The sequence below is a fragment of the Rutidosis leptorrhynchoides genome, chromosome 11, assembly GCF_046630445.1.
Source record: "Rutidosis leptorrhynchoides isolate AG116_Rl617_1_P2 chromosome 11, CSIRO_AGI_Rlap_v1, whole genome shotgun sequence".
Taxonomy (NCBI): Eukaryota; Viridiplantae; Streptophyta; class Magnoliopsida; order Asterales; family Asteraceae; genus Rutidosis; species Rutidosis leptorrhynchoides.
In genome coordinates this window covers 283,565,915-283,579,793 of record NC_092343.1, presented here as the reverse complement: position 1 = coordinate 283,579,793, position 13,879 = coordinate 283,565,915, and the positions used below count along the sequence as shown (strand labels likewise).

At 35.1% G+C, this 13,879-nt stretch overlaps 1 pseudogene; it reads left to right on the top strand.

The window, feature by feature from the left end:
* Positions 1–446: 446 nt before the first annotated feature.
* On the top strand, positions 447–13,131 carry LOC139875549 (uncharacterized WD repeat-containing protein C2A9.03-like; annotated as a pseudogene).
* The last annotated feature ends 748 nt before the right edge of the window (positions 13,132–13,879 follow it).

The window sequence follows — 13,879 nt, the reverse complement described above, 5'->3', positions numbered from 1 at the left end:
ATGAAATCTTGTGGTCTATTATTATGATTTGATATATATAGGTTAAACCTATAACTCACCAACATTTTTGTTGACGTTTTAAGCATGTTTATTCTCAGGTGATTATTAAGAGCTTCCGCTGTCGCATACTTAAATAAGGATGAGATTTGGAGTCCATGCTTGTATGATATTGTGTAAAAACTGCATTCAAGAAACTTATTTTGTTGTAACATATTTGTATTGTAAACCATTATGTAATGGTCGTGTGTAAACAGGATATTTTAGATTATCATTATTTGATAATCTACGTAAAGCTTTTTAAAACCTTTATCTATGAAATAAAGGTTATGGTTTGTTTTAAAAATGAATGCAGTCTTTGAAAAACGTCTCATATAGAGGTCAAAACCTCGCAACGAAATCAATTAATATGGAACGTTTTTAATCAATAAGAACGGGACATTTCAGCCATGGCCTCATATGATGTCTACAAGTCGGGTTTCAGAAAAGGTTTAGTTACGGTTTACCAATCAGTTTCTGCACGCGCGTCAGTTTTGAAACATTTCTCATAAAATATTAAGAATAGATTTTGATGAACGTCCATTTGGAGATTACTCCAAACATCTCAAAGTTTTAGTGATAAAATAATCAAAGACATTCATTTAGCAAATTTGTACAGTTTAGCCAATCTTTACAGACCCTTCAGTTTTAGTCAACAAACAGACATATCATTTGGTCAAGCTTATAACTCATGGCAAATCATGTTTTTAGAAGTTAGCATACAAATGAAGTACATCAAGGTACATATAAAATAACATATTCCAGAAGATTAAAGCCTCAATCAATTTCTAGTTCACTCTAGCAATTTTTGTTTAACTTTGAAAACAGTTTCAGCACACTATAAAGCACGAATCTTCGTTTTGACACACCGAGAGCATTACAAAAGCTTTTGACGCAAATTTTAAGTTCAAAATGAATGATTTTTCACAAGGATTACAATGGTACACATTTCAATAGCTAATTCACAAAGCACATAATTCAGAAAATTCGTACATCATTCAAAACCCTAACGACAACTTAGTTAGTTTAATTATAACTTGAGCATACGATAACTAAAACATACGAAATCAAAGCCCAAACTTATTAATTTTTTGAGACCAATTAATCTAAACATCATACAAGATCAGTACATAAATCAATTTGATCAGATTCATATGATACAAATTCGTGATTCATAGCAACGACAACAATCGAGCAATTTAACGACTAACGACAACTCTGATCGCATTTAATTGAGCACTAGACTCTTGTACACTATATAATTGAACAAAATAAGATCTAAAAGGATTAGATTTTGAGAGATTTTACCACCAATCAAGCAATTAGAGGTACGAATGGATAGAGCTTTGCGTGTAGATCGCGATTATATAAACGATTAAGCAAACGAGCAAGCAATTGATGGATATTGAAGGAGATGAAGATGTTGACTTGTTTTAGGGCTACTCCTAGTCGTGATTTAGGAGAGGGAGAAGAACCGTGTTTTATTTTTAGGTATTAGTGTACTAGGTTAGTTATTTAAGGAATGTAATTAACAAGTGGGCCAAATTTAATCAAGGGGTGCCCATATATGGGAATTTTCGGCCAAGAGGGTCCAAAAGGAAGTTCATGGACTCAAAAATGATGCGAGATTACTTTCTATGGGATCCGGTTAAGAGCCTTGAAGTGTCGTTAGCCGAAAACGCAAACCGGATCGATAAACGTTAATTTCTCGCGTTATTAATCTATATGAATCCTAATAAATTGGAAGTATGTTTAAAACATAATAATTATATAATATAATCATTAAAATTAAATTACATTATGCTTTGGCTTGCTAGTACGCTAAGTGTGGTTCGTTTCTAGTTGCCGTTAACCGTACCGGGTTCCCGGAATGTTAACTGATTGTTAAAACGCATCCCACCAAGTTTAATTCATTAAACATATAATAAATTAAATATGTTTTTATTAAAGTTAATAATTATTAAAAGTAATTATTTTATCATTTTTCTGAGTTCCGTAAACGGAAAAGCTTTCTAGGCGATTAACTTAAACGTGACGTTTTCTAGTTATTTCGCTATCCTAAATAAGTTCATAAATTAATATAACATATTAATTCAAGTAATCCAATAGGATCAAGTTTGCATTTAAATCTATTAAACACATAAATTTCCAAGTAAACACCGTTAAATATTTAACGGACAAGTAACGATAGTAACGGAAAAAGTCGGGTTGTTACAGTGAAAAACTTGGTGGGTTGTAAGGCCAAAGCCTTCCTTAACGGACGGTCAAGGAGAGTAGCTCATCCGGTGTTGGTGAGTGTGTTATGGGTGTCGTGACGACGTGCGATGGTTGACGGAGTGAGAACTTGTTGTTGACCGAATTCTGGTACACGAATAGTATCCATACTAGTGCTAGAAAGCAGTTTGGGTGTTGAAAGTTGATGGAGATAGAGGAGAAACCCCGTGTTATGGGGTGGTAAGCTATCGAGAGTGTTGTGAAGTGACGATGTCCTCATGTGATTTGAGGACGAGTCATTTTCTGTGAATAAATTTAAGGGGCGGTTAGTGGCCTTGAGAATGATTGCAATTGTGATGTTTTACCGCGGAACGGTTTAGATCGAATGTTGTCGGGTAGACAAAATCTAGTGCGAAAAGGATGTGCGAACGGTCGAGTTGTGGAAGAGTGAGTCGTTGAGGTACGGTGTATTATCGCGGCTTGAATCCTTCTTGATTCGGATTAATGCGAAACTTGGTTCCCATCGTGGTGGAGTTATTAGATCGCGATTGAATGGAAACTGTGGGATGTGGTTCTGATTTTCTAGTGATTGATGCGTAGATGCTGGGATACTTACCTTTTGGTATGTGACGTGGATCACGGGGACGTGATCCGTTATAAGTGGGGGGAGAGTTGTAACATCCCGAAAATTTGGGGTATTATTTTATTATATTTTAAATAGTAATTTAATGATACCGGTGGTGATCAAGATGTTTCGGGAAGTGGAGGCGACTTGAAATATTATTATTCTTAATGATAATATAGTGTTCGAGGTGTCGGGTGTTAGATGTACAGAAGTTTGGTGTATGTTGCGAGGTTATGCGCACTTTCACCAATTTGGTCATAACTTTCTCGTAAGGACTTGGATTGAGGCGAATCAAAAGCCCAGACGATCGTAAATCAAGCCCGAACGTTTTTAATTTCAATTTGTGAGCTGGAAGGCTCCAAAAGCGCCGCTTTTGGTCTAGGAGCGCCACTTTTGTGCCTGTTTGGGTGCTGATTGTATTTTTGGAGATTTAAATGAGGGGCATTGTGGTCTTTTTTCATATGGAAGGATTTTAGGCTAAAAACAGATTTAGATCAGCTTATTCCTCATTTTCATCTCATTTCACTCTCTCATCTTCAACCTCTTATTAGTGAGAGAAAGTTCTAGAGTGAGAAAGCTCCTTTTTGTGAAGAAGATGAAGTTGCATGTTCAATTTGGAGCTCATCTTGGATGTTGCTGATGTCTAGCATCATGTTGATGCTAAGGTAAAACCCTATTTCGAATTTCTAGTGTTTAATCTTGCTCTTATGTTAGGGTTTGGGTCATTGATTGTTGTAAACCCCATTCCACTTGGAAATTTGGGGTTAATGGTGTCCATTGAAGGGTGTAAACATCTTTGAATGTGGGTTTGAGTTGGATGACGAATTTTGTGTGTTAGTCATCATAATTTGGGTGTTACTAACTAGTTAGATTGTGTTTTTGGGTGAATTGGAGGTTCTTAAGAACATGTACGGGTGTTAGATGGTTAAAAGTGAGTCATGCACATGAAGTGTTTGATGAAATGCCTCAACTAAAGACTTGTGTTGTTGATGATGGTTTTTGTTGTTAAAACGAGTCCATTAATGGTGTATAAACTAATTTTGATCAAGTAAAGGTGTTGTGTTTCATTTTGGTTTGAAATGGTGTCGTTTTGGGTGAAACCCCTCACTATAAAAACTGCACGAAACATGATTTTGTAAAGGTCATATCTTGCAAACCGTGAATCCGTTTGAGGCGTGTGAACACTTTTCGGAAAGGTCTTTGAGAGTACTTTCTAAAGAACATATTTGTACCTACTGATTTGGAGGTTAAATGGGTTAGAATGTGTGCGGAAAAAGGGGCTGTCCGGTTTGGGTAAATTGGGTGGAAATGGTTCAAAGTGTTATTGTTTGGGACTTTGAACATGGTTTATGTATCTATACTTTTAGGGTGTTGTTGGGCTCAAATTACCACATGTAGTGGTGATGGTTCAAGTCTCTAGGGTCGAGTGCAATTCGGTTGAATGGTACTTGTTGTGTGAGGGTTGAAATTACCACCCGTAGTGGTAATTTAGTGATGTCCATTTAGATGTTAAATGGGCGAGTGTTAGTGAGCAAGGTGGAAACCCTTGGTTAAGGGTGTTGGTATTAGATTCTCTTTTAGAGAGTAAGTGTTTATATGTTTTTGTTCCTATATGTATATAGGTGATTTCTTGCTCGGATGCGGTTGCGATGGTATTATATACATGGCGTGTGCTTGCGTCCCAAGGTGAGTGGAGTATTTGTATGTGCATGTATATAAGTTGTTTGCTTGCAGGTGAAGTGGCGAGTGACACCGTGCAAAAAGGATTCACTCTTTGTTGGCCACTTGATACGTGGCGAGTGACATTCGGTTGCGAGGGTTCACTCTTTGTTGGCCACTTGGTGCATTGTGGTGAGTGATGTCTCTAATGTATGACTCGCTCTTTGTTGGCCACATTGCGTTTGGGGAAAGTGGTGAGTGCGATTGCTTGAAGCATACTCTTTGTTGGCCACTTGTGAGGATGCGGGAAGTGTTACCAATTGAGACCACACTTTTCGTTGACCACGTTCGAGTGTACATGGCGGTGCCATTCGGGAGGCGCCTTTGTTGGCCGTGTACACGGGTTGTTGGTGCTATTCATGTGATGATTAGCACATTTGGGAATGGTTAACCATTTTTGCGTTGTATGTTGTATATTGGTAGTGTAGCGTGTTATATTCTTGTTTATGCAGTAAACATGCTAGCTTGTACTCAGTTGTGTTTATTTGCGTTAGTGATGCTAGCTTGTATGCGGATTTGTGTTAGTATGCGGTTGCTTTACTAGCTTGCATGCGGAAGTGTGTTGGTTTGTGCAAGGAAGCAGGTTATGTATGTATGCATATAAGTATTGCACTCACTAAGCTTTTGCTTACTCCCTCGTTGTTTACCTTTTTGTACAGGTACCGTTTGATGTATTGGAGGATTCTAGTAGCTTGGCTAGGTTGCTAGAAGTTGGCTTATGATGGAGTATCATTGGCTTTGGATGGATTGGGGGTTGGTAAAATCCCCGGGATCATGCTCATGATATCGGGTTGGGATGTCGAGTCTTAATCCTGAATTTAGTGCAATTGGGTCGAAATTGTCATCTTGATTGTAACGGGTCTCTTATTGCAACTAATTGTTTGTTCATGTATTTGTAAGACTTAAATGTAGGAACGTATGTAATTTGGGTCATATTAAACTTGTGTTTGAGTCATGGATTTGTAAACGTGTGTTTGGGTTTTAATGAGTTGGTTGAACACTTAGTAAAACTTGAACCTGCACCTGTTCAGGACCAAAAGCGTCGCTCCTATTATTAAAAGCATCGCTCTTTGTCTGCAGGTTGTAGCCTTTTTGGTCAGTCGGTAGAAGCGCCGCTTTTGGAAGCAAAAGCGCCGCTCATGTGTTATAACAGTGCCGCTCCTATTATTGAAAGTGCCGCTCCTGTATAAAAAAAAATTAGTCGGTTTTTAATTAAACGGGTTGAAGTTGTTTCAATGTTCCACCAGATCGTTACGACCTATATATATATATATATATATATATATATATATATATATATATATATATATATATATATATATATATATATATATATATATATAGTGGTAGGATCAAGAGGGAAGTAACCATTCGGGGGAAGCAGGGGAAGCAAAATTTTTTTTTTTTCGTTTTTTGAAAAAACTTTGTTCACGAACATTATAGATTATATGAAAATATGAACATTTAGTAGAGACACTTTGTGATAAATGTTTTTATTTTGGCGGAAAAACGCTCGAAGAAGTAATATATAACAATTATCGTGTTTTTCGAGCGTATTTTGAGGTTTTAGCTATTGGGGTTTAGATATTAGGATTTATAGGGTTTAGATATTAGGGTTTAGAAATTTAGGGTTTAGGGTTTAGATTTAGGGTTTAGATTTAGGATTTAGATTTAGTTTTTAACACGAACGGTTTAGAGTTTAGGGTTTAGGGTTTATGGAATAAACCCAAAACACCAAACCCTAAACCCTAAACCCTAAACCGGGCTAAATTTTACTTCACAAAACATGGAAAAAAACGTTCATATTCTTCACGAACAATATTATCTTGAATGTTATTTTTGTCGATCGTTTTCCCGCCTAAATAATAACATTCATCACGAAGTGTCTCTTCTAAATGTTCATAATTTCGTGTGATCTTGATGCCGGGAAAAAAATTAAAAAAAACAAAAAAAAAATTTTGCTCCCCCCCGCTTCCCCCCGATTGGTTACTTCCCCATTGATCCTGCCCCTATATTCCATAAACCCAAAACACTAAACCCTAAACCCTAAACTCTAAACCGTTCGTGTTAAAAACTCAATCTAAATCCTAAATCTAAACCCTAAATCTAAACCCTAAACCCTAAATTTCTAAACCCTAATATCTAAACCCTATAAACCCTAATATCTAAACTCCAATAGCTAAAACCTCAAAATACTCTCGAAAAACGCGATAATTGTTATATATTAATTCTTCGAGCGTTTTCCCGCCAAAATAAAAACATTTATCACAAAGTGTCTATACTAAATGTTCATATTTTCATCTCATCTATAATGTTCGTGAACAAAGTTTTTTCAAAAAAAAAATAAAAAAAATTTGCTTCCCCCCGCTTCCCTCCGAATGGTTACTTCCCTCTTGATCCTACCAATATATATATATATATATATATATATATATATATATATATATATATATATATATATATATATATATATATATATATATATATATATATATATATATATATATAATATTTTTGCCCGAAAAAAGAAAAAGAAAAAGTAGATAATGATAATATCATCTTACACAACCAAGCATCATCAATCATTAATATTCCCATTAACCATCTCCTAATACCTCAACCAATCACACCCTGAATAGAAGCCAATCCCTTTCCAAAAGATCATTTCCTCCATTTCATTGTTAGAAGAACTGCAGAAAAAAAAAAAAAAACACACACACATACCTTTGACTGTAAGTATTCTATTGGTTTGATTCTATCTGTGATCATATATTATTTTTATTAAGGTATTCTGGTTTGTGCTATTAATCTAAGAATTAAGTTTTTTTTTTTTTCCTTTCTTTTTCTTTTGTTCAGTGTGTAGGGTTGTTTGGTTAAGCAATAATAATCGTCCAAGTACTTTTCTTTTCTTCTGATATAGTAATAAAATTATTAGGGATCTTAATTCGTTATGCTTGAAAGTGTTGCAAGTGTTAAGTTTTTTGTGCACACTACCTGTTTGTCTTTATGCCTAAATGAAAAGATGATATCTTAATTCGTAGTAATTTGCCTGATTTGTGTTACAATTCTGATTTTTTTTTTTTTTTATTGTTTTCTTTTACTACTTGCAAAAGAAGATGAAGTTGATCAAATTGATAACTTCGCCGAAGACGGTGGCATGTCGGATTTTTCTATGCCTGGCAAACGGGTCAAGTTGGGTCGGTTTGGGTAATAGGTCAAAATAGTTTTGGGTTGAAATGGGTCATAGGTCAAACGGGTCAATTTTTTAAACGGGTCAAAATGGGTCAGGTTGGGTCGGTTTAGGTAACGGGTCAAAACGGGTCACAGGTCAATTGGGTCAAATGGGTCAAATGGGTTACATCGCTTTTTTTACATTTATTACATTATTTCTGTTATTATTATTTATTATATATACATAAGATATATTAATAAACATAATAAATTATGTAACCATGAATGCTTTCATAATTTTTTGACGGATGAAACTTTTTATTCTCGACCCATTTGACCCATTCACAAAACCCGTTTGACCTATTTCTATTTATTGATCTTTGAGTATTGATACCCGTTAGACCCGTTCCTTCATTTTTTGTTTAGGACTCAATAGGTTGGAGAGAAATTCATTTAAATCTTATTTTAAGTTTTGATTTACATTGTTAGGCCTAATTTTTCTCAAGACCCAATTGACCCGAAAGCTTGACCCATTTGACCCGAATTTGAGTGTTTGGGTCTCAATTGCCAGGTATAGATTTTTCAAATGCTTTTGGTGGTGGAAATCAAAATGATGACAAATATGATATGGTTACTTTAATTTCATATTTTTTTATCTTGATCTTGATTTAGATTAGATACTTATTTGGTTTCAAATATTCCAATTTACTTACCATCACAGTAGTTGTAGAAATGTAGTGTACTGATATACATGATATTTTATCTTCCAAATTCTAATATATAATCGTTTAAAAAGTTGACGGATACGTCCTATGATGAAGCACAAGAAGGCAAAGATATTCAGGGCATTCCGTGGGACCGGTTAGGTATAGAAAGGGAAAGTTACAGACATACAAGGCTTGAAAAGTACAAAAACCATGAGAATATTTCCTCATCGGGTGAAGCTGCTGATAAGGTAAAGGCCCATTGTTCTTTTTCCATTTTTTGTTATAATGATAGCTTTTTTGGTGTGTGCAGATATGTCAACAGAAGTCAAAGGGTGGTAACTACTATGAATTTTTTTATAATACAAGATCCGTGAAGCCCACGATCTCTCATTTTCAGGTTTATATGATTTTTTTAGTCTGTATTCAAAAATTTGTATGTGTGTAAACGATCTGAGTCGAGCTTGAGCTTGGCTCGTTTAAAATTTACATAGCTCGAGGTCGGCTCGGTTCATGACTTATATATTAACATCGAGTTTGGCTCGTTTGTTACTCCCTCTGTCCCATATTAGTCATCCACTATTCATCTTTTGGTTGTCCCAAATTAATAATACAAGTACCGTTCCATTAATAGATAAAGTTCCTTTATACCCTTAATGTATGCATATATAAGAAAAATATAGGTAAATAGTAAGGTGTAACGTAATTAAAAAGTTAAATGTAATGATGAGATTTTTTAAACTGTGGTTTTTGGGACTGTTAAATAGGACGGAGGGAGTATTATAGATGCCGGAGCTCGGCTCGTGTTCGGCTCATTTATAAGTATAGATGTCACACGCTAGAAAATATCTGGATTTTTAACGGCCTTTACTAAAACGGATATGCAGTTTTACTAGTTAAAACGACTGAGACCATTTAAATCGAAAAATCACAGGGACCATACTAGTAATTTGTTACAAATCACATGGACTATCCGCGTAACTTTTTTTCCATAAACAATGCACAACTTTTGGTGTAAATATCAAAACCCTAATCAAAGGCACTAGAAAAATAATTGAAAGCCGTTCGAAAAAAAAAAAAAAAAATAATTGAAAACTAATGTGTTTGTAATGCATAATGTAGCTAAGGAACCTGGTATGGGCCACTTCTAAGCATGATGTGTACGTGTTGTCTAACTACTCAATCATGCACTGGTCATCATTATCCCAAAACGTGACGGAAATTGTTAACTTTTCTGAGCATGTAACACCTACGGAGGTAATTAATTTTTTCTAATTTTATTTTAGGTTTTAATTTGAGATTAAAATTAAATGCTGTAGTTTTAACCGTATTTTGGCCACAGAAACATGCTGGAAGTGTGTCAGAAGGGTTTACGAAAACTCAAATTAGTGCATTTGCAGTAAGTAACGATTTTATGGTGGCGGGAGGCTTTCAAGGAGAGCTTGCTTGTAAGGTACCATTAATATATCATACAGGACTTGTGAATTCAGTCAATTGTGTCTTTTTAATTTTATTTTCTATTTATATTTTTATATTATTTATATTAATAGGAATCTGCAATAAGGATTATAAATTAAAGTTTCATGGTTCTGCGCGCTAGCGCGCGTACTATTCCGGGGACTCTATCCAGATCTATGGATCTCCCCAACATCCAAGTGAGAGTTTGGATGATTAGCTACGTTTTATTAAGGGCATGTTTGTAAAAGTCCCCGTACTAGGCCGACTAGTCTTCGACTTGCTCGATTTATTTTGTCAAAGTTGTTAAAAGTCAATTTAGTCGGTCAAAGTTGGATTTATTCGGTCAAAATCGATAAGTCATTTGACCAAGTCAAAGTTGGTCAAAGGCAGACTAGTCGCCGACTTGGTCGATTAGTTTTTACAATGTGTCGACGGACTAGTTCCTCGGTAGCTATTTTTTACAACCTTGTTATAGAGAATTCTTGTGTATACATTATTAGGTTTGTATAAATCTGTTAAACCTCACTTTGATCATTAGGGTTATACGTATACATATTCTTCATTGTTCTCATGATTTGTCTTTTAAACAACTTTAGTATGTCTCTGCAAAAACAATATGAAACAATATTATATACATGGTTGTAAAAGTCTCTAGACTTGGCAACTAGTCCCGACTACACTCAAAGTCAAAGTTGGTCAACGTCCGACTAGTCAATGTCCAATTAGTTGCGTACTAGTCTCATACTTGATCTTTCGGTCCCTACAAGGTCTCGACCGACTAGTCCCCGACCAACTAGTACCTTATGCATGAAATCTTATACCTTATGCATGCAAAGTTGACATTTTTATCATATACGCCATTAAGGAAGGATCTTGATCATTCAAAGTTGACTCGTATCTCTAATACAATATTTAATGTGTAATTAACGATGCAGAGATTGGACAAAGGAGGAGTAAGCTTTTGTACAAAGACAACAAATGAAGAAAATGACAACAAATTCTATCGAAATATTCAATTCCATAAGGTAATTATGAATGTATTGTTTTTATTGAATGGACAAGTTGTTTAATTTTGTCATATTTTAGTGGTGGAATGCGTTTTATGGCGTCAAACAACGATTGTGGTGTGAGAGAATATGATATGGAGGGATTTCAGCTCGTGAATCACTTTCGATTTCCTTGGTCAGTCAATGTAAGTTTCTTTTCAGATAGTCACCGCGTTTTTTTTTTATTTAATTTTAAAAAGAGATGTTTGGTGTATTGGTGTTTAATATTCTGCTACTGAAAAGTGCAACTAATAATAGGTTTGCTACAAATTCTGCACTGTTATTATATGAACTACAGCGGTTAATTACTTGTATTATGTTATTGTGTGTATAAGAAATACCGTACATGTTGTCTAAACCATGATTAAGGCACCAAAGGATTCACGTTCACTATCTCGAATATATTTCAAGTTTCGGCATATATAAACCGAACCTATTCCGCTCTAATTTAATAACCCACTTTAAATCCGGACCCAGTACCTAACCCACTCAAATTGCTACCGTAGTAACAAGTTAGTAACTTATTGATGGTGCAGCATATATCGTTGAGCCCAGATCACAAACTCATAACTGTAGTCGGAGATCATGTTGATGGATTGCTCGTGGACTCTACAAATGGAAAGGCAAGAACTTGTTAATATGATAACTCATATCACACACACACACAGTATACATGGTGAGGATCTTCATGGGAACTCATGATTGGTGAGAACCATGTGAACCAAAGACTTAACTAACGGACAAACGAACGATTAACACAAAACGGATTAACGAAACTTATTTTTTAAACCCCTATTTAGATTTTAGGGTTTAGGATCTACACCTTAATCCTTAAACTCTAAATAGTAATAACCCTAACCCCTAAATCTCAATAATTTTTTTTAAGGTCATTTTCCGTTTGTCCGTTAATTTTTTCGTTAGTTAGCCTTTGGTTCTCACCATTCATTAGCTCTCATTCTAATATATATATATATATATATATATATATATATATATATATATATATATATATATATATATATATGTTAACTTTTTTATTTTAAATAATTAATGCCTTAATTGTCACATTGTAACGATTAACAGACAGTTGCCACAGTGGAAGGTCACCTGGACTACTCATTTGCGACTGCATGGCACCCTGACGGGAGAATCTTTGCTACAGGCAATCAAGACAAGACTTGCAGGGTATGGGATCTAAGAAACCTATCAAACCCCGTTTCGATTCTCAAAGGCAACTTGGGTGCGATTCGATCTGTTCGTTTCTCATCAGACGGGCAGTTTTTGTTGGTAGCAGAACCTGCAGATTTTGTTCATGTTTATAACACCAACTTAAACTATGAAAAAAGGCAAGAAATTGATTTCTTTGGAGAAATTTCCGGTGTTTCTCTTAGTCCCGATGACGAAACGCTTTACATTGGAGTGTGGGACCGGACTTATGCCAGCTTGTTACAGTTCAACAAACGACATGATTATGGGTATGTTGATTCATTAGCCTAATTCATGATTATGTTATAATTCGTGGAACTTGGCTTTGTGGTGGGTTCATGCTGCCATTGATGACCTTTTTTTATGGCTTGTTTTTGAAATGAATACGTGAACATGCCTCTTGGTTATAGATATATATTATTATTTTTAATTTTTTTAACTATATAAAGTCAATGAAAGAATGCTAATAATATATGTTTCTATTTTTTGTTGGGAAAAACAATATTCAAATCAAGCAAATCTTGAATCTAAAAAACTGGAGTATTCAATATTTACTTACACCAATACTTTATTTTATATACCCTTATTATTAAAAAGCTTTTGCGCTAAGTGTTTGAGTCTCTAAGCACATATGTGAGTCTATGTGAGTGTGCTAGCTGAGTCCATAATTTGTGAAACGTAGACTAAGCGATTGAGCATGTGATTTCCAGATTGAGTGAAGATCTAGTGCAAACTCAAGCCATGCAGACTAAGAAGATTGCAGATATCAAGATAGAGTGAATTACGTACAACATATCTTGATTGGACATAATTAGGAAATTATTTCTCAAATCTCCATTTATAAAAGATTCGATGTGAATTTATCTCATTAACCTAAACTCGTCTGCGGATTTTGGTTGTGTTTTGTTGCGGCTGTGGTGGTCATGTTATTGGGCCTTGGTGTTTGTTTGTTTCGTGCATTTGTATTGTTCTCATCTTTCGATTGGTGTGGGTATCTAGCTTGTGTTTGTTTTGTTTAGCTTCGTTTTGGGCCTAGGTTTTGTCGGTTATTTTCTTTTCTTTGTTTCCTTTTTGGTTTGGTCCGTTTAGCTTTGTTTTGTTTGGCTTGTCTTCTTTTTTGCCTGTGTTTGTATGGTTTTAGCGCCTTGATTTAATATACAAACTCGTAATATATATAGTTGAAGTATTTAACCAAAACTATACTAATGTCCGGGAACTTTACTATTGTTTGTATATTATTTTAGTTAATGGGTTGAAGGGTTCAATTCTTAGAATAACCCGATTCTCAAATGTTTGAAATGTGTAGTATACTATGGTCATATTCAATCTTCAAGACACGCACGAGTTTTGTTTTAATATGTTCTTGGGTAATAGAATTGTACTAAATTTGTGAGGATTGTTAATAATTTAGTGTAATTGAGGGTTTAAGTTGTTGAGTGAAATGAGGGTTAGGAGGTACGGATTGTACGCTCATTAAGTGAATGACTTCACGGACCTAAAGCTGTTTCCTATCTTTAAGTCATAAGTATGTTGTGCTGATTCAAATTGGTGTTGGCTCATGTTTGTTCTGGTTCTAAGTGTGGTGGTTCTACTTTTGGTGCATGGTGTTCTGTCCAAGTAGAACTTTTGTTGCCCAAGTATAACTCATGCTACCTGTTTGTGGTGCCTAATTAGAACTATGTTGCCTGTTTGTGCTGACT